Source organism: Lissotriton vulgaris, chromosome 5 (assembly GCF_964263255.1).
Source record: "Lissotriton vulgaris chromosome 5, aLisVul1.2, whole genome shotgun sequence".
Taxonomy (NCBI): domain Eukaryota; kingdom Metazoa; phylum Chordata; class Amphibia; order Caudata; family Salamandridae; genus Lissotriton; species Lissotriton vulgaris.
Genome location: NC_141693.1, coordinates 114,967,911 through 114,989,063, shown reverse-complemented (window position 1 = coordinate 114,989,063; position 21,153 = coordinate 114,967,911).

Sequence of the window (21,153 nt, the reverse complement as noted above, 5' to 3'; positions counted from 1 at the left end):
CCGCGAGCAAGTATTTGGTGTGGGGAATGGGTTAAGCACTCTGCTAAGTTGTGGGGGCGGGCGGTTCTATGTCCGTATAGCAGGGGGGCAGGGAGGGGGGTGTTCATGGTAAAGGGGGGGTTTTTCGGTTTTTGTTTTGTTTGACTCATAAGGATAACGCACATCATGACGAACTGACCACGCAGATGGGTATATGCTGGGCACAACGGCAACCGCGCACTGAGAAAACCATGTCAGTCCTCCCAGGTATGCAATGGCACACGACGTACAACCTGATACCCTAGGTGAGAGTGCTCGCTCGGGCCGGTAACTCCACTACAACTGATGTCCTGGAACGTGAGGGGATTGGGAGACAAGATAAAGAGGGGGTTGGTTCTACAAGGTATCAAACGACTAAATCCGGATTTGATCCTCCTACAGGAAACACACCTAGTGGGTACGGCCAGTAAGGCGTTAGACAGACGAGGCTACAGCATGATAGTGCACTCAGACTTCACCTCAGGGTCCCGTGGGACGGGCATCTTAATGAGAAAAGCATCTCGTTTTATTCTGCATTCCACTAGAACTGATGAACACGGCCGTTTTGCAGCAGCAATTGGGCAATGGGAAGGTAAACCACTCAACATTGTTTCTGTATATATTCCTCCAGCATTACATGCCACTACCCTTCCTGATTTGGGGAAATTACTGTTAGATCTTCCGGAAGGAGACCTTGTGGTGGGGGGGGACTTCAACGCAGTGGCACACAACACACAAGTCAGATTTCCGGTCCGGTCACACGCTCTTGGACCGTCCCGTTTCAATGAATTCCTCGAGGCGCAAGGACTGCTAGATATTTGGAGGCATCTTAACCCTGAGGGCCAGCAATACACTTATTACTCTGCAACTCATAATAGTCTGTCCCACATAGACTACTTTCTTACCCTGGGTGACGGCCACCTTACCATAAACGATGTGAAGATCAGACCCAGGGGTATTTCGGACCACTCCCCCCTAACATTGAGCCTCTCAAGCTCGGAAAGAGCCCGCAATAGAATCTACCCAATCTATCCAGGTTATATTAAGATACCGCATGTCCGGAAGGAATTGAAAAAGTCGACCCAGCATTATTTTGCAGAAAATACTGACTCGGTATCATCCCCCATGACTCTATGGGAGGCCTATAAGAAGGTTTTGAGAGGGCATGCAATCACAAAGATAGTGGGGCATAAACGCACACAACAAAAAGAATTGCTGGACCTAGAATTGAAACTTGAAGCAGCAAACGCGGCACACATGGCACATCCAACAGAGGACGCACTTTACACACTTAATCTCTGCCAACAACTGCACAATGATCATATATGGCGGCAGACGGTTGAGAATATAGCTGCAACAGCAAATAGAGTGTATGATATAGGTGACAAAGCCAGTAAACTCCTGGCTTGGATTGGATAAAAAGAAAGAGGGTTGTAGGAACATACTGCAACTGAAAGACCCGGTTGGGGAGCTACACTCGCACCCATCGGACATAATAGAAATCCTAGCGGACCACTTCCAGGGAGTATATACCCCGGAAGTGGAAGTCTCGGCAGAGGCAGCAACACTGGCCCTCCAGGATGTACGAAACCCGACTCTACCCCAGGAAACAGTAGATGAATTGGAGGCAGACCTATCAGTAGAGGAGATACAGGCAGCAATCAACGCACTGCATACAGGAAAAGCGGTAGGCCCTAGCGGTATTCCGGTCAAATGGTACCAAACAATGGCAGACACACTAAGTGGGCCATTGTTGGCCATGCTAGAGGATAGTTTAGAGCGGGGGATCCTGCCCTTGGATCAACGGATGGCAACTATTGTGGCCATACCGAAACCGGGTAAACCACCAGCCGAGTGTACATCGTACCGCCCGATCTCGCTTCTCAACGCTGAAGCAAAGATTTTGGCGAAAATACTAGCCACTAGATTGATTCCCCACCTCTCCCACCTGATCCATCCGGACCAGTCGGGCTTTATGCCCCATAGAAGCACGGCACTGAATCTTCGATGTGTACATGGTGCATTGGCACGAGCCCCCTTACTATCGGAACCAGCAGTCATACTATCGTTGGACGCCAGAATGCCGTTCGACATGGTTGAATGCAATACCTATTCGCAGTCCTAGCACACATGGGCTTCGGCCCTAAATTTTTCGCATGGATAAAACTTCTGTACACAAATCCTGTCGCGCACGTGGTGGCCAATGGCCACATCTCCCGAGAAATACCGCTGGCCAGGGGGACGAGACAGGGTTGCCCGCTCTCCCCCCTACTATTTGCCTTGGTCCTAGAACCATTAGCGACTGTCATTAGAGCCACCCCATTAATGAGAGGAGTGAGTTGGGGGGGAACATTGGGAGGACAGAGTCTCCCTCTACGCGGATGACATGTTAATTTACCTATCCAACCCAGCCACTGGTATCCCGGTACTGTTAGAAATATGCAATACGCATGGTATTAACTCTGGTTATACTATTAACTGGTCGAAATCGGTCATCTATGAGCTGAAGGGTCCACTACCAGACCTTCCCTGCGACTGCCCGTTGGCGATTGCAGACGCCTGGTTTAAATATCTGGGAATTACGTCGCCCGAAACGCCTCGATATACTATGACCAAAACTTGGTACCACCTCTCACTCATTTGAGAGCAGACGTGAGACACTGGAAAATTGTACCGTTGACGCTGCTAGGAAGGGCAGCACTGTTTAAAATGAAGGCGCTTCCACGTCTTCTATATATTCTGGAAAATACACCAACTCTAGTGCCACCCTCATATTTTCAAAAAGTGACGGCGGTAGTTTCAGGTCTGCTGTGGGGGGAACGTCCGGCTCGGGTGGCACATATAAAACTCAACCGAGGCTGGTACGACGGTGGAATAGCTTTACCGAATATGCAATTGTACTATTGGGCGTCGCAACTCAAGGTGATAAACCAATGGATCCACGCACCACAAGAGGACCCAGCTTATCTAGCAGACAGAGCGCAGTTAGGCACACACAGTCTATTGGCACCCCTGTACAATAAAAGTCTTCTGACAAAACTGATGGGCCCGACTAAACACACGGTAGTACTCTGGCATAAAGCGCAGGCTAGACTCAAATGGGGGGGTGTGATAACTAAACTTACACCTCTGTGGGACACTAAGTTACTAGGATGTCTGAGACGCAATAAGGGATTCACCCAATGGGACAATATAGGGATTACCACAGTAGGGGACTTGTGGACAAATATTGGTATGGTCCCTTTCTCGCAGTTACAACAGCAGTACGACCTAGGTCCTAATGAGACATACAGGTATATACAGATACGACATGCATTGATGACGGCCATTGATCAAAGGTCCCCGAATCCTCCCTGTTAGAGGACCGTTTGCTCACTGATTTTATACAAACGGGGGCCACGTCCCTCACATATCGGAAATTGTTGAACAACCTACCTGATCCACTTAATAAACTAAGAGAGAAATGGGAGGAAGAGTTAGGTGAAATGGATGAGACAGACTGGAACGCCGCATTGGCTTCCCCACGAGAAGCGGGCATTTCGTCCCGCTTCCGGCTGGTACAATTTAAGATTCTACACAGGGTGTATTATACCAGAACCACCGCATACAGACTGCATAGGACTGACCATCCAAATTGTTTGAGGGGCTGTGGAGAGGAAGGGACACTGCTACACACACTCTGGGGTTGCCCGATTATCAGTGAATACTGGCGACGCATTATGCGGACCATTTCCCAAACTCTAGAAGAGTCGCTCATGCCGGATCCGAGAGTATGTTCGTTGAATGTATGGGGGAAGAATGATTTGACACGTCAGGGACAACAGTGGGTAATAGTGGGAGTAATGTTAGACAAGCGTGATGTAGCGCAGAAATGGTGGGCGGCGGAAATACCAACTTTGGCACAATGGTGCAGAAACATGGATAGACTGATGGTAACCGAGCGAGCGGTGTACAAGATAAGAGATAACGCTCGCAAATGGAACAGAATATGTTTACCATGGAACAGTTATCGTGGTGACCTGTGTGAACCTCTTCCAGAAGAGGACGATGATAGCTCCGGAGATGAGGACGAGCTAGATGACTGACTCACTTAGTATACTGAAGAGTAGCGGGAGGGAGTCTAGGCACACATGTGATTGCTAGTTTATACTACCACAAAGGGAAGAGACAGAACAGTGGTTCGGGGACACCCACTGATGTGAACGGTTGAATATATATATTGATATCTTTCTATAATGTTCATCATTCCTAATGAGTCTATAGTTGTGTTCAGATAAAAATAATAAAAAGTAGGACATTTAATTTTCTCTAACTAATACCGGAATGTCTTAAGAACACTGTCCATTATTGCTGCCGGACCGGAAGGTTGTCGGCTGAAGAGCTGTGTAACACCGAAGTCGAATCACTAAATGTATGACAACTGGTCTCCGGACGTACAAGTATTGTAATGTACATTTGACAACTACTAATAAAGTCTTACAAAAAAATAAAAAAAAATAAAAATAGGGAGTGATAAGACCATCGAGAAGTGAATGGTCATCTCCAATTGTAATGGTTCCAAAACCTGACGGCAGTACTCGATTCTGTATGGACTTCCGGGCCCTCAACGAGATATCGTCCTTCGATGCCTACCCGATTCTTCGAATAGATGAGCTAATTGAAAAGTTAGGAGAAGCCGGTTACATCACGACGTTAGACCTAACAAAAGGTTACTGGCAAGTGCCTTTACGGGAAGAAGACAGAAAGAAGACCGCCTTCTCAACACCAGACGGGCTCTATGAGTTTACAATGCTCCCATTCGGGTTGCATGGAGCCTCAGCAACCTTTCAGAGACTTATGAACATTGTGTTACAAAACTACCATTCCTTTTCGTCTGCATACCTTGACGACATAGTAGTCTTCAGTCCGGATTGGAAAACACACTTATACCACCTATAAACGGTCCTGCAAGCCCTAAAGGCAGCAGGGTTACATATAAATGCCAAGAAATCCTGGGCTTCTTTCCAAAAAGTTAAATACCTGGGGTATGTGCTGGGACATGGAATGATTACCACACAAACTGAAAAGGTCAGAGCTATTGCAAATACCCCTTTCCCAACAACTAAAAGAGACATGAGAGCATTTCTCGGTTTTATAGGCTACTACAGGCATTTTATACCTCAATTTCTGGAGGTAGCATCCCCTTTGACAGACACCCTACAGAAAGAGGTGAAACCACAAGCCTTATTGCACCCCACTGTACCCATGTTGGAAGCCTTCCAGAAACTAAAACGCACCATCACCACAAGCCCAGTGCTGCCCTCCCCCTGACTTCTCCCGCCCATTTCTTCTACATACCGATGCCTCAAATCACGGACTAGGAGCCGTTCTCTCACAATTATCCCCGGAAGGTGTAGATCACCCGATAGTGTACATAAGTAGAAAACTCTTCCCTAGGGAAAAGAAGTACCACACTATTGAACGAGAATGCCCGGCAGTGAAGTGGGCCATAGATAAGCTGCATTACTACCTGGAGGGATACCATTTCACCCTGTACACAGACCATGCCCCCCTACAGTGGATGAGCCGTAACATCGCTCATAACCTGAGGGTTCTCCGTTGGTTTCTCTCTCCCCAACCCTTCTCCTTTACTGTTAAACATCATAGGGGAATGGACAATGGTAGCGTGGACTATCTCTCTAGAGTATTTTCTCTCCCCAATCGGGAGATTCTCGGGGAGGAGGAGTGTCACAAGGCAGGCATACCCGGGGAAACGACAGGGCAGACAAGAGACTGGTGGGAGGCCCAGGATGTTATTGCACCACCCCCTTTCTCCTCAACAGGACAATTGGTTCCATCCATCTCAACCGGACCTCACAGAATCAAGCGCTGGTCCCTTTAACTGGGACTCGGTGGTTACAGACTCCACCCCCAATGATGTCGTTGTCGCCTTTAGACCAATAAGAGAAGACGACGACCGGAAGATGGTATGTATGATCACCGGAGACTGGAAGGATCAAGGAGAGAGCAGAGTAACGAAGAACAGAGACCGAGGCCGAGACGGAGACGGAGAGCGGAGCTATATGGGATGAACATCTAGCACAGGAGGAGCGGAGGAGGGCCCAGAGTGGATGACCACGCTTCCCTGAGCCACGCTGACACAGGTACGAGAGCGGTTCGCGTGCTGGGGCGGAGGCGGGAGAGGCCAGACGTATAGAAACGCTAACTGCTAACCGACTATTGTATATAGCTGAAAACCCCAACCCGTCACCTTCACTCCTCAACGCTTGCCGTGTATCACTGGTTTGATTGGGTTGCTCCCTCACTCCCTTCCCTTGTATCTATGGTGTCACCAGAATACTTACCCCTGGTTTTCATATTTTCTTTTGGGGTTCCCGAGTCCTTCCAAGTACTATTCCTACCCTGGGACAGGAGGAGGAGGACCGTCCAGTGATTGAAAAAGAAGTCGCTCGGAGTTGGGAGGACCGAACAGAGGGAGTCCCGTTATTACCTTTGCTTTACCTACAGACTGGCTGACCTTAGAAAACGAACATATCACAAAATAAAACCTGGTTTAGCCCAACCTGCCTCTCACAAATTTCTTCCAAACCCCTCACACACAGATATCCCCTATTGCTGTTTTAGCAAGTATAACCCGGACCTGAGCATCTTAAATATCAAGCCCAGTAGAAACAGCATCCACCAGACCTACCTCTGCCCGCGATAAAGCCTAAAGTTCTTCTCCTGTGCTGCTTCTCCTCCTTCTGTCTAATCCAGCTAAATCTCACAGTTTCCCAATGAACCCCTTCTTTAATTGTATCCCATACTACACCAATAGGGGTGGCCCCTACATTTTCAGTCATAAATATTGGAATCTACTGCCTCATATGCATAACATAACCATCATCCAACAGCAAAGCTCTCTCAAATGACCAGCCTCTATTAGTTTGTGGGATAGCTTGAATATCTTGTTCTAGCACTAAGGGATTGTGGTCTGACATCACCGGGAATATTTGATTATTCGGGAAGCATGCATCAGCCCACTAGATATAAAAAATAATCTAGACGAGCATACACATGATGAGGAGAAGAAAAAAATGTATAGCCAGGATACATAGGTTCTTTATCAGCCCACACATCATAAAGCCCATAGGCTTACGTCCTTGATAAGTTGATACACCTGCCCTCAAAACATTCCCTTTAATATTAAAATCCCCGTAGATAACCAGAGGAAGGGCGCAGCTGGCTAGTTCAGGACAGAGCCAATCCAATAAAGCCAGATCATCAGTGACAGGCTCATAAATAGAGCAAAGTGTGAAAGACTCTCCTGTGTAAATACATTCTGAGATAGCCCATCTACCATATTTATCTGCCCTGGCTCTAGTATATTGAATCTTGCCCTTGCGCGCATGTATCGCCACCCCACAGATGCGGTTCCTTGCAAAGTCCTGGAGATGATTTGATATTCCAGTTAATGTTTTTGGGACCCTTCAACATGTGTTTCCTGCAGGCAGATAATATCATCTTTTAAATAATGCAGGTCTAAATTCACCCTTTGCTACTTTCGAAGATTATTCAACCCACAAATATTAATTGAGGCTATTCTTAAGCTAGTCATCTTTTGTTATAATGCAAAATAGCTGGAGAACCACTTGCCCACTCACACATACAACCCAAGAAAATTGCTTGGATCGCCCCCAGTCTCCTCAAGAGACCATCCTAAACTCAACCCCTCTGACGGCAGCCCCCTCCAACACCCCTTTTTGCCATGAGCAAAAGGGTCAATTCTGACCCTGGTGATGGTGCTTACCAACAAGCCGCTCCTACCACCCCCACTCCCGACCCAATCCCTCAAACCCCACCATAACCCTACCAAACCCAAAGAAAAACAAAAGAAAAACCAGGAAGAGGTAGTGACCTCCCAGAAAAAATAGGAGGAAAGAAAAAGCCCCTCTCCAGAAGTGACCTATTCGAGAAATCTAAAGACATACACATAGGAAAGAAGTAAAGAGAATAAGCAAGCAGAGAAAAGCCCCAGCCACACAGAAAAGGTAGCATCCAGGGATTACATCAGCCCAATACAGTGTCATTGGTGATCTCCTTCAGATATTCTTGAGCTTTAAACTCAGAGACAAATGTTTGTGTTGTTCCCTTGAAGATAATCTTAAGGCAAGCAGGGCTTAGCAGATACACTACACATCCAATTAGCTGAAAAGGGGGAAACAGCTGCCACCTTCACATGGCAGAAATCTAGATGGACGAAGAAGGCATGCAAATCCTGTGACCTTCTTGCTTTTGGTCTTGCCTTATCAAAGATTGCCTGTCGTAGGAGAAAATTACTGAAATAGACCAGGAGAGCTCTAGGTCTCTCTGGCTGTTGAGGATGATTTTTCTTGAGCACTAGAGGAAAGCAGTGCACCCTTTGAACTTCAGATTCCCAGTTCCATTGGGCAAGGTCGGGGAAGGCTCCTTTCAGCAGCTTTAACATGAAGGATCTGAAATGGCTTCCCTCCAAATTCTCTGGGAGGCTGAGAAACCGCAAGTTGTTTCTATGTTGCCTGTTCTCAAAATCCTCCAGCTTCCACATTACGTCCACTAGCTGGGTCTCCTGTAGGTTCTGCTGATTCTCCACCGTTGTCACTGCGGCTACTGCTGCTTCTGTCCGTTCCTTACCTGCAGTGATCCGCTCTACCATCTCAGAGCAAATTTTATATATTTCTCCTACTGCACCCTGAGTCTTCTTTGTAGCCAGGCGGGCACTTTTATTCTCCACTCTGGCCTCAGACTGCATCTGCTTTAGGATTGAGTAAATTGTATCCATTGTGGGAGAAGCTGGGGGGTTCATGTCTGTTGGACATACCCAATCTCTCTCCCTCATTCTCGCTATACACCTGACGGGTCACTGAGTCACTCAATTGGGGAATACCGCAATGAATCTGGGGTAGAGTCGTTGTCTGTAAGTTCCTCACTGAAGCCAGAGAGGTCCGACTCATCTGTTAAATAAAAATAAAAAATCTGGTCCCACTGGAAATCCTCCCATCTGCCTTGCAACATTTTGCCCTTGGACTTTCTCAAGAGGGTTACTCATACCCCAGCTGGGGGGGTTCACCACCCCCCCAGTTCCCCAACTGGCAGTGGAAGAATGGTGGCCCCTGCGCTTCATCCCTTCCAATCTCCACCGTCTCCAAGGTTGGCACCTCTTTTTTCTCCACTGTTCTTTTTGTTTTATGTAGTGCTTTCTAAGGAGCCTGGGCCAGCCCCATCAGACCCTCTCAAGGAGTTAACCTCTTCTTTCACATGCACAGTTGATAGGACCCTTCTTTCGCATGCACAGTTGATAGGAACACAGAGGCAGCAAACCTTACCTAATCCTTCTGGAGTTGATCTGTGGGTTTACCAGAAAAGAGTTCCGGAATAGAAAGCTGTCTCTCTTTTGCAGGTTCAGTGCTAGTAGATGACACTCATATTCCTGGGTAGTCTGATTTCAGCCCCTCTGCACCAGCCTTAGGTTTTCCCAAAGCAAGCCCCGTACCACCTTTTGCTTTCCACACTAAAAGGAGCTTCTTGGTGAATGCAGAGGTGGGTGCTGGAACTGAACTTATAGGCTCTGCCTGCTCCTTAGGCTGCTTGTTGGCTTTTGGCAGCATAGTTGGGCTTCCTGTCCACGGAACCAGAACCATGATGGGACACAGCAGAGACAGTAAGGGACAAGTGCAGCTCTCCAAGCAGTCTTGCCTATCTGTAGCAGCCCAACAGTGTAACCGAGCTGCCTCTAAGATGAAGGCTGACACGATCCAGAAAGGAGGTAAGGTCAAGCATCAGCACTAGTATTCAGGATTGGGGGAGCAGCTAATGCAGCAAGTTAAGCAGCCGCCATGTTGCTCTCAGTCAACCGTATTGATTTGTTTTGATTGTGTTAAAATACACACTTCAGAATTACAAACAAACGTGCTTCATTTGTGCTCTCCTAATTCTAAAATATCTACACAGTTCATGTACAGACATTTCAGTTTTGTTGTTTGATGGAAATAAGCCTTTCCTTTCACAGCAAGGCTATCTCATGAATCTTCCAACTTTAAAGACAGAGAAAGAAAAATAAACACAAATCTCCCTTGGAAGACAGAGCATGCGATTTGACCTCTGTCTTTTAATATTCAGCTAATGTGACGAGATAAGAACAAGATTTAAAGGCCTGTTTACAGAAAGTGAGCACTCGCAGAATAATACAGTAAATAGGCAATGCTGCAAGCAGGGACGAATTCAAGCTGGACAGAGCACAACAAATTAAAGTCAGGATAGAGAAAGCAAGTATAGCATATTGATGTTATGTGCACTAGGACCCTCATGGTTTTGGGTAGAGTCTGAACAGGAAATACATAATCTGTGAGGAGGTGTTAGGGTGTGGTTAAATAGAAGTATGATGTAATATGCCGTATGTGAGTGTATGTTAAAGAATAAAGTAATGCTTTATGCAGCTCCCGTGTGAAGTAATTCATCTGCATGCTCCTCGGCTGGGGAAGAGGACAACTGGCGACGAGGATCGGATATGTGTCCGAGAAGACAAGACTGGTCTCTCTAAGAGTTTGCAAGGGTATGGCAAATTTCTCATGGGCGCCACATGTGCCTAGAATTGAAACAGAGCTGTCTGCAACTAGCACATGTATAGTCAAAGCCTGCTTCAGCCCGTACAAGGCGGCAGAAGAGATTGAAGGCCCTGCAGAGGAGCATATTCAAAACACATGCCAAATTCACTGATGAGGTGGTCGACAGATGCTTTGCCATGCCCCAAATACAGAATGGTTATGCAATGCAAAAAAGATAACAAGAGCTACAACAACCTATGAGAAACAGAGAACTTAACGTCAAGAGTGGTTGAAGCTTTCTGCGACCCAGGTGGAAGCACAAGGCTATTACTTGCAGAGGTTTTCGGTGCCACTGTGCTCGGCGTAAGCCGTCTGAACAGCATGTGCTCTCAATGGCGGCAGAAGGGAGTGTGAAATACAATGCACCCGTGTTCCTGTAGCCATCACTGCCTTTTGATACTTCTAAGAAGCAGAACATTGATGTCAGGTGGGCTGCATGGATGGAAACATTGTTGACTTCATAGGTGCACTGGAGGAAGAAGATCATCAAATATTTGAAAAACCTTGCAAGTGATGGAGTGAAAGAAGTGCTAAAGAAAATCTCAAAGACTGATATAACATCGTACCAAGGGGTAAAAGAAGCATTGGAGGCCAAGTTCAATCCAATTTTGAATGTCAAGTATGAAGAGTATATCTTCAACCAAGCACAACAACAGGTTGGCAAAACAATTGGCTATCTTTTTTAAGTCTTGCTGCACTCATTAAAGATTGCAAGTTCTGTAACTTCACCGACGAAGAAGTCATGCACCTCAAAGTCATTGATGGCTGCCTTTCTAATTTGTTTAGAAGGGGCATTCTGAGAGAAACACAGTCAAGAGAAAATGCTGATGGCTGCAGGAGCAGAACGAGCAGACCAACAAACTGCTGACATGGAAGTAGAAATGGTACACAATGAATCTGCACTGACTGTGAAAAGCAAGCATAAGATAGATACACATAAGTTGATGTCTTCAAAGAAAACAAGGCAAAGCTATTGATGTGGATTTTGGTTTCCCCATCAAGGTAAATGTCCAGCCATAGGACAAGTCTGCAAAGGTTCTGGGACAGAGCACCATTTCATAACTGTGTGCCGAGTGAAGAAAAAATCAAGTGTGTCACAACAGCAAAAAAAGGTGGACGGAAAAACATTCCAGAAGCATTCTCGCTACACCTCTAAAACCAAAAAGCGACATCAGCTACGACAAGTAGAAACCAGGCAAAATCAATTGTCATGCTCAGTGTACAAAGGTTCTTCAACATCACTATCGAGTACCAATGAAGAAGATGGGTGTGCACTGATGATATTCTAACAAAGGAGAGCGTGCACATGTAGGGTTAGCTACCTGAAGATCACAGTTCAAAGAAAGCTCACTAGACAAAGTGACAAACTTCATTTGGATACTGTCTTAAAATCCCATTGAAAGTGAACAATCACCCAATAACTTTCATCATAGACAGTGGTGCGTCAATTAATATCACGCCAGTGGAAAAGCTCAACAGCCTATCCCCTGTGCCTCGCCTCACTGCGTCAAGCACAAAGGTATACCTGGGCCGCTTCTGAGCCATTGCAAAGCCAAGGGTCATTCACAGCGACAATGCGATACAAAGGGGCATCGGTGCAAGCCACCATTCATGTTCTACAAGGGACTTTGTTGAGTGCCTATCTGCTCAGTTTTACCACTGGGGAGGATATCCCTCAACTACAACCTCTGTATTCAGTCTGAGATAACAAGCCAATTCTCGTCAATGTTCCATGGCCTGGGAAAACAAAAGAAAAGTTGAAGTGCAGAGTCAAATTAATTAAGATATTTGCCCTGTTGTTAAGCGATATTGTAGAATTGCTTTTTATCTACAAGAAGCTGTAAAAATAGAGTTAGAAGCACTTTTTAAAAAATACATCATTGAATGCTCCATAGGCCCAATGCCATGGGTTTTGCCCATAGAAGTAGTACCAGAAAAGAACATTAGTGAAGCGGTCCGAATTTGCATTGATATGCACCAGGCTAACAAAGCCATTGAGAGGGAGAGACACCCAGGCCCACAAATAGCGGACCTGATCATGCAATTGAACAGAGCCACCGTGTTTTCCCATCTTAATCTGAATAAAGGATACCATTAACTTGAGAAGAACTGCAGGTACATTACTACCTTTATGACTCATGATGGTTTGGTCAGATATAAGAGACTGAGTTTTGGAGTATCTTCGGATGCTAAGATATTTCAGGATGTTATTCGCCTAGTATTCCAACCTGTTAAACATGCTTTCAATTATGATGACATACTGTTTTTTGGGTGGACACAGAAAGAACACGACAAAGCCCTGACTCAAGAGGGCCAGTTACTTGCTAATGCAGGTCTCACTCTAAACGCAGCAAAGCATGAGTTTCATAAAAACGAACTCAAGTTTTTTGGGAACATATTCTCTGATTCTCCAAGGTGTAAGCATTGGCATCCACCTGTACCCCCCCCCCCCCCAGGATGTTACCATGCTGCAATCCATTTTGAGGCATGGCCTGTTATTGCTGAAGGTACATTTGCAACTTTGCTACAGTGAGTGCCCCACTGAAAGACTTGACAAAGCGAAATGTACAGTTTCAGTAGTCTCTGGAATGCGACCAGAGTTTCAAAGACATTAAACATGCGATTGAGAATGCAACTGAAATGGCCTACTTCTAACCCAATTTACATACTGAAATAAGGGTTGATGTGAGCCTAGTTGGGCTAGGGGCAATAATTACTCAACACAATGGCCATCTGAATGCTCAGAGACACATTGTGACTTATGCCAGTCAAAGCCTGTCTGAAACAGAACATGCCTACTCTCAGAAGGGAAGTCTGGCTGTGGTGTGGGTCTGCGAACATTTTCATGTATTCCTCTAAGGAGAACAATTCACTGTCATCATGGATCACCGGGAGTTGCTTACAATTTTTGGAAACCCAAAGGCTAAGATGCCCACTCGCATCGAGAGATGGGGGTTTAGACTGCAAGAGTACCATTATGAGATTATTCCCAAACAGGGGAAGGATCAAAACCTAGCAGATTACTTTTCATAAATGCTTCTACCTCCTCACAGTTCAACCTGAAGCATACCTTTATTGTGAGGTCCAGCACACCAGCAGCTCTTTTGGTGGAACAAATCATTTCTGTCACCAATGCGGATTGGAATTCCACATTCCTGAGATACTACAGCAACTGGAAACTCCATCCTCGCATCTTTCAGGAGATAATGTCTGCTCGGGGTCCATGCCAAGTGGACCTGTTTGCGTCCCGGCTCAACATTCATCTAAAACCATTCTACAGTTGGAGGCCGGATTCGATGGCCATGGGGACAGATGTCTTCCTCCAACCATGGGGGAGATCAGATGAATTACGCGTTCCCGCCATTTTCCATGATTCCAAGGGTGGTGGCTCAGGTCCGACGTCAATCGGCGACTCTGGTTCTGTTTACCCCTCTATGGAAGACACAATTGTGATTTCCAACTCTTTTGAAATTATCTGTAGCTCTTCCCAATTCCCCTTCCCGGGATGGATCTGTACCCACTCAAGTGCATAATAAAATACTTTGTTATGCTCTTTCCTCCGACTACATGGTCTCTTTGTGTAGGTGTGGGCAAGAGTGGTGTTTGCCAGAGGAAGATAAGCTAGGAAGAGAATTTTCCTTTCCACAAGCTAAAGGTGCTATGGCTTCTAAAGCTTTCGCATTGGGTTCTAGACTAGAAGAAAAGCTTTGTACTGCTGATTGGTCATCTAATTCTATGTTTAAAATTGTTTACTACAAACCTATTGTGCATGTAACCTCTATTGTTGTTGGTGAGCTTTGAACCAGGATAATCAGAGCCTCCGGTCCTGCCTTTGAACATTTTCTAGCAGATGCAACAAGAATTTTAGATTCTATTAAGGACATGGAGGCAACGATATTCCACATGTTGGGACAGGTAAGATTTATGATCTCATTGCCGTCAATATACTATATGTATAGGTATTATGTTATTTTCCCTCCCTTCTTCTTACACTTAAGTTACAATTGGATTCAAGTTTTTTTTCTGTTTTGAGGATAGGATTCGAAACAAAATTATTGCACATGGCTTGGCTGATTCCACTGGTTGGTGTTTCAACTTCATTGGCTCAGTTTGGATTTCCTTCTTCTGCATGGACTTCCATTTGAGATTGTGGTAACACTTCACTAAGAGTTTTTGGAACTGTGTGTTTGTTCTCTCATGGAATATATTCTTACTAATGGACTACTTGTTCGCAAAGAAAGAGGCAGGAAGATGGTACCTCTTTATTTTGTATTGGATGTTCATAGACGATTGGTGGGTTTGTTAGCGGCATGGTTCAAAGCCTCATGGGAAATGTATATGTTTTATGTTTACTGTTTTTTGATTGGCTGCTAATTTTATGATTAGTAAAGATTGAGAAGCATAATTACCCCCTCCGTGTCCTTAAGAGAATCTAAAGTTCTTGTTCCATATGCCAGAAAAGTTTCTATGCTTGACCGCAGCTCTTGTATGACGTGATTCATTTGTATGCTCCTGGGCTGGGGAAGATGCCACAACAAGCAATTGTGAGTTACAAAACAGAAAGCCAATGGTAAGCAATGGGCTCAATGCACTCTCAGGGAAGCTTTGTGAATGTCTCTAAGAAGCCATTAGTAAACTAGAGAGTTGCACTGTCTGGTAGGCTTTAACCCAATAATTGGAGGGAACACTTCTTCTTTAAAGTTTTTTTCGAAGTGAACTCTAACATTTTTTATTTTATTTCACTGGCTAGCTCTTTTGATATCTAATGCTCGTATCTGTGACGTGGCCCTGATTTGCTTGCTGAAAAATGTATTCAAGCGCATAAAGCCGAGACGTGGCATCATGAGAAGCCCCAGGTTACTGGGCGGTATACGAACAATTTGCAGCACCACTTAATCCAAATATGTAAATCACTGGAGATGGAATGAAAAAAACATGATGTACCACGGTTCACAAAATATCTGAGCCCCTCACCCAACACAGAACGGGAAGATTGCAAAAGAAGCAGTGGGACTGCAGTGAGGCAGTCGTCGAAGTGGGCCAATTGGAAGGGCACAATGTGCCTTATTTCAATAGATTCCATTCCCCTACTTTTTTATTTTAAAAAATGTGACCCAGGATGGCAGAAATAGCCAAGGCCTACAGATAAGGCTCAGCGTTCGGGATGGGTGGGTGGGCAGAAAAAGACTGTATTTTCCTTCCTGCCCAGAGAAGACAAGGACAATGTCCACTTCACCTGCTCTGCTGCTGGCAGGTGCTCCCCTCTCTCTTTCTTCCTCTTAGTCTGTCTCTTTCTGTCTAGCTCCTCCTCACTTACTGAAACCTGTGACTTAATAAAATAATTCTCACTCCTTTCCTCTTTTCGTTTATTCATTCCCCTTTCAAATGGATAAAAAAAAAACACTTTTGCTGGAAATGTCGTCCTTTTCTGACATTTTCCTATTCCAAAATACAGCCTTGGGACAGAAAGAAATAAAAGGGTCAAAATATATATCTAACTAAATAAAGCAAGACAGAGGGGTCGCAAAGTGGTCAGATTGATTTTATTCACAGCCAAACACATTAGCATCATTTTACAGTTTGCCAGTGAAGCACTACTTTTGTTTCTTGTCTTTCTTTAAACAGCATTGTTTTCCCCGATGTAGTGCTAGAGGCACTCTTATGGTTTGACATCACATGATGACCTTGGACTACCATCATTTTGATTGACTTTGGTATTTTACTTTACCCTAGCATGAATGTACGATATCCTGCATATGCCTTGTTTCTCTTGAAGATTTCTTTCTTGTAATCTTGCAGTCTTACAGTGGGAGCTGTCACAGTAGAACAGCCTTGCCAAGAACAGAACGTGTGGGATGTGCATTTGAAAGCATGAGAGAGAGAGAGAGAGAGAGAGGTTTGGAATGTACTTTTTGGTCTTGAAGTGCAGTATTATGAGCAGTGGTGCACATATGTGCATTGTGCTGAACATTGAGAGATGGAGTATGTGATGCTATAGGCAGTGGTGCACACGTGCATTGTGTTGTACATTGGGAAGTATTATGAAGTTCTTACTATTGGCTTTGACATGGCCTCATGTCATCCTGAATTCTGATTCTGCCTTGCTTGACCTTTTCTGCGTGCACAGACAGGCCCCCAGAGTGCTTGCTAGTTGCTTGGGGTAATCACGTTCAAGGTTGTTTTATTTTGTTTTTGGATAAGAGCTTGTTTAATGTCCCAAAGGTTTTTGTAAGCTTCGTTAAGATAAAGGCTGAAACATGTGAAAAAGTAGAGGGAACTTGGAAACTCCTTTTGCCCTGGAATGCTTGCATGGATGGTGGCCAATTTCAGTAAGTTTCCTTGGCGCAGAGGGAAAGACTCTCAACCTTCTAGTGTGTTTTGAGACTATAAAGCCGGAGAATCTTGGCAGCCAGCTTGGGAGCTCATTTGTGAGACGGACGTGTCGTCACAAAATAACGGAACCTGAGTCCAGGTCAAGAGTCCATTGCCTGGCTGTTAACGGGCTCCTCCAGCTTAAGTTGGCAAGAATGTAGAATTAACGAATGATTGAGGTAATTTGTTTCTGACTAGTCCCATTGTGATGCGTGGTTCCAGTGGTTGTGTAATTTTAGGTGTTTTCTTTGTGATGTGTGAGTGAGTCATGGTGCACATCCAAAGTAATCATTTGATGTATTTAGTGTATATATCTTTCTGATTTCTTACAGGACGTCCAGTATTATTTTCTGCTTCTTTCTTCATTATTATTATTCATGCATGTAACTGTTGCATTAACCAAGTGTGTTATTATTGCTTGCATATAAATATATATATCTCTATATACATTTTAACACTATTCATTTGACATCTGGGAAAGCCTTTCTGTTAGAGAGCATTGCATAAATAAAACCCCTAGCCTCTTTCTAAAAAGAGAGTCTTTGATGTGTGTTTCATTTTATAAAGTGGAACCCCTTTCAGGGTGTTGTTGTGTTTTATGTCTCCTGCTTCGCCGTGTTTGGGTGATCGTGTGAGAGTGGCATTTTGAGGGCGAGGTAAAACACCCGATGGGGAGGTGCACCAATCCTAGAGGTACTGCAATACCCGATTGATGGGTGGATTAGAAAACAAAATATGTACTGTGGTACTGTGAGCAGGGATATGGTATTTTTAAACCATACTGCTTACGTTTTGCAAGGGTACACTAGTCGTATTAGCTGGAATAGAGATCAGCTCCTTCAACTGAGACCAGCGAGATGTCTGTCTACTACTCGCTGTTGTCCCTGCCACCTGGAGGACGCCTCCTTTAATTGCTCACAATGTAACTTTACTCTTCCTCCCTGGTGCAAACGCTCCTCTCCACTTCCCAGTTTGGCCAAGCGTTCGACTCACCCTCTGACGCTGAAAGCGGGTTTGATTAATTGCCGCTCCCTTCCTCGCCATTCCAGTGAGATTTGGACGTCAATTGTCTCTGACGCTTGGGATGTTCTGTTTCTCACTGAGTCATGGATTAGGGATACTTCTAACCCTGATATCCATTTGGCTACTCCTCCGGGGTACCTTTTGAAGGGTATCAACCGAGAAGGGGGCAAAATAGGAGGGGGCCTTGCCATTATCTTAAAATCACACTTTAACCTGACCATTAGTAAACTCACGAATATTAGAATGATTGAAGCTATGTATTTTACCATTGCAGATGCTGCGGCGGTAATCCTTGTGGGTATTCTAGTTTACAATCCTCCTACTGCATCGATCCTTTCACTAACTGCATTAATTCACCTGACGGCAGATCTCTCCCTTAAACACCCGCACTTTATAGTGCTTGGAGATTTTAACCTTTACGTGGACAATCTACTATGTACGCAGGCCACTCATTTGTTAGAAACCATGCAGGGCTTGAATTTGCTTCAATTAGTTAAGGGTCCAACCCATAAAGCTGGACATACACTCGACCTAATCTTTTCTATCTACTCGAATATTAAGGTCTATCCCTCCATTCCTCTTACCTGGTCAGATCACCATCTCGTTCCTTTTGACCTAGATCTGCTTTCTGGACCTAGACCTGCTGTCCTAGGCAAAGAGATGGGGAGAAAATGGCATAAAGTTACCTGTACGGCTCTGGACCCCTTACTTTGCTACCAGCCAGACCCCCTGTCTAGTGACATTGATGAAAGTGTGTCCAAACTTAACTCCGCTCTGCTCCTTGCCATTGACTCCATTACCCCTCTACAACCTATTACTTCCGCTAGAACCCGACCCTCTGCCCCATGGTTCTCTCCGGCCCTTCGTGAGGAAAAAAGCCGCTGCAAAACTTTAGAACGTAAATGGCGACAAAATTATGACCCTGAGTCTAAAACGAATTATAAGACCGCTCTAAAAAAGTTCCTTAAACTAAAACGATCTACTATGAGAGACTTCTTCTCTCTACAAATTACTAATGCTAAGAACTCTTCAAAAACCCTCTTTAGCATTGTTAAGGACTTTGTCAACCCTCCCGCTAGGGCTCCTCAGAACTCCTCTAGCCAGGCGCTATGTAATGGCCTGTCTGACTACTTTCAAGAGAAAATCGATAATATCAGATCCTCTTTCCCTACTGATTGGACTCCTCCGGCTCCCCTTGTCAGGGACCCGGAAACTGCATCTTTGCAGTCTTTTAACGAGTTGACTACTGAGACCGCATTAAGGCTATTTACCCAGTGCAAATCTGGTTCCCCTTCTGACCCAGTCCCTGCCAAGGTCATGGGTGACTTGGCCCCTTTATTGGTCAGACCTTTTCTTTCAATCTGGAATGCCTCCCTTTATTATGGCAAATTTCCGACTGCTTGGAAGGAGGCTTTGTTGGTCCCCATTCTGAAAAAGTCGGACGCTGATCCAGCTAAATTTAGTAACTATCGACCCATTTCCCTCCTCCCCAAACCTGCTAAAATTTTGGAAAAGGCCGTGCAGCTACAATTGACAGTATATCTAGAAAGTAATCTTTTATTCCACGATTCTCAATCAGGATTTAGAACGGGTTTCAGCACAGAGACTGCTCTCTTGGAGGTATCTGAGACGATCCGTGAGTGTGTGGATAGGGGCGAGGAGGCCATGCTGGTCCTTCTCGACCTATCCGCCGCTTTTGACACGGTTTCACATAAGATTCTACTAGATCGTCTGAGGCAAGCTGGAATTGGTGGCATTGTACTGTCCTGGATTGAGTCCTTCTTTATAGGAAGATCTCAGAAGGTGGTTCTTAGGCCTTTCAAATCAGAGGGTAAACCCCTTCTTTGTGGCGTCCCTCAGGGCTCTGCCCTGAGCCCTCTGTTTTTTAATGTTTACCTCGCACCTTTGGCTAGAGTGGTGGAGTCCTGGGGGGTCAGAGTGATCTCCTATGCTGATGACACTCTGCTGGTGTTTTCTTTTAGAGATCACTCTGACTCCACCTTTGCCAACTTCCGCCATTGCCTGGACAATATTTGCGCTTGGATGACCACCAACCACCTTAGGCTTAACACCGATAAGACAGAGGTCTTATTTTTTAACCAGAAAACTCTGCTGTCTCCTAGTCTGTGGTGGCCTACAGTGCTTAACCCCCCGCCCACTCCTGTCCAATCAGTACGCAACCTAGGCTTCCAGTTTGATGATGCCCTCTCCTGTAAAGCCCAAATTAACAAGGTCACATCAGCCTGTTTTGCGAAACTTCGTATGATCAAAAAGATCTTCCCATACCTCCCCCTAGATGCCCGCAGAACCATCATTCAGGCCCTCATTACATCACATCTGGATTATGCCAACAGCTTGTACGCCGGTGCCCGTCAATATCTGATTGAACGTCTGAAGATTGTGCAGAATGCGGCGGCAAGACTGATTGGCAATATCCCTTATCGGCAGTCGGTTGCTTCCTACTGCAAGAAACTACACTGGCTTCCCATCGCATGCCGCATCCAATTCAAGATTCTTACCCTCGCTTTTCGTGCTCTTAACGGTCTTGGTCCAGGATACTTGAAAAAGCGAGTGGTAGTGTCTCAATCAGTCAGATCTCTGAGATCTAACAGTTTACGCCTTCTGATTGTGCCACGCTTCCGACGATCCAGAATGGGTGGCAGAGGGTTTGGCGTAATGACTGCCAAACTCTGGAACAGCCTCCCACTTGATCTTAGGTTCAGTCCGTCTGAATCCCTTTTTCGCAGTAAATTAAAAATGTGGCTGTTCTCCAGGTCCTGAACTTAGTCTTGAACTTAGTCTTGATCTTTTCTCTCTACTTTACTGAGCCTTCCGTCCTAGCGCTGGACACCCCTTCGGGGGTAGCCGTGAGCTCTATAAGCTACTCAAATAAATAAATAAATACAAGCAATGGGCATTGAAACTGGTGCTTTCTGGGCTCTGTAGTCATGTCCTTAACTTTTCAGGCAAAATCACTCACTGATTTCTGAATAGTGAGTGTAAAAGTGATCAGGTAACAATGTTGTTCCTGCTTACATTTCACATGCTTTACGTCATCTTGCATTCCCTATGAGTGTTTGCTTTTTCCAGGATGTTACTGTTTTTTTAGGCAGCATAT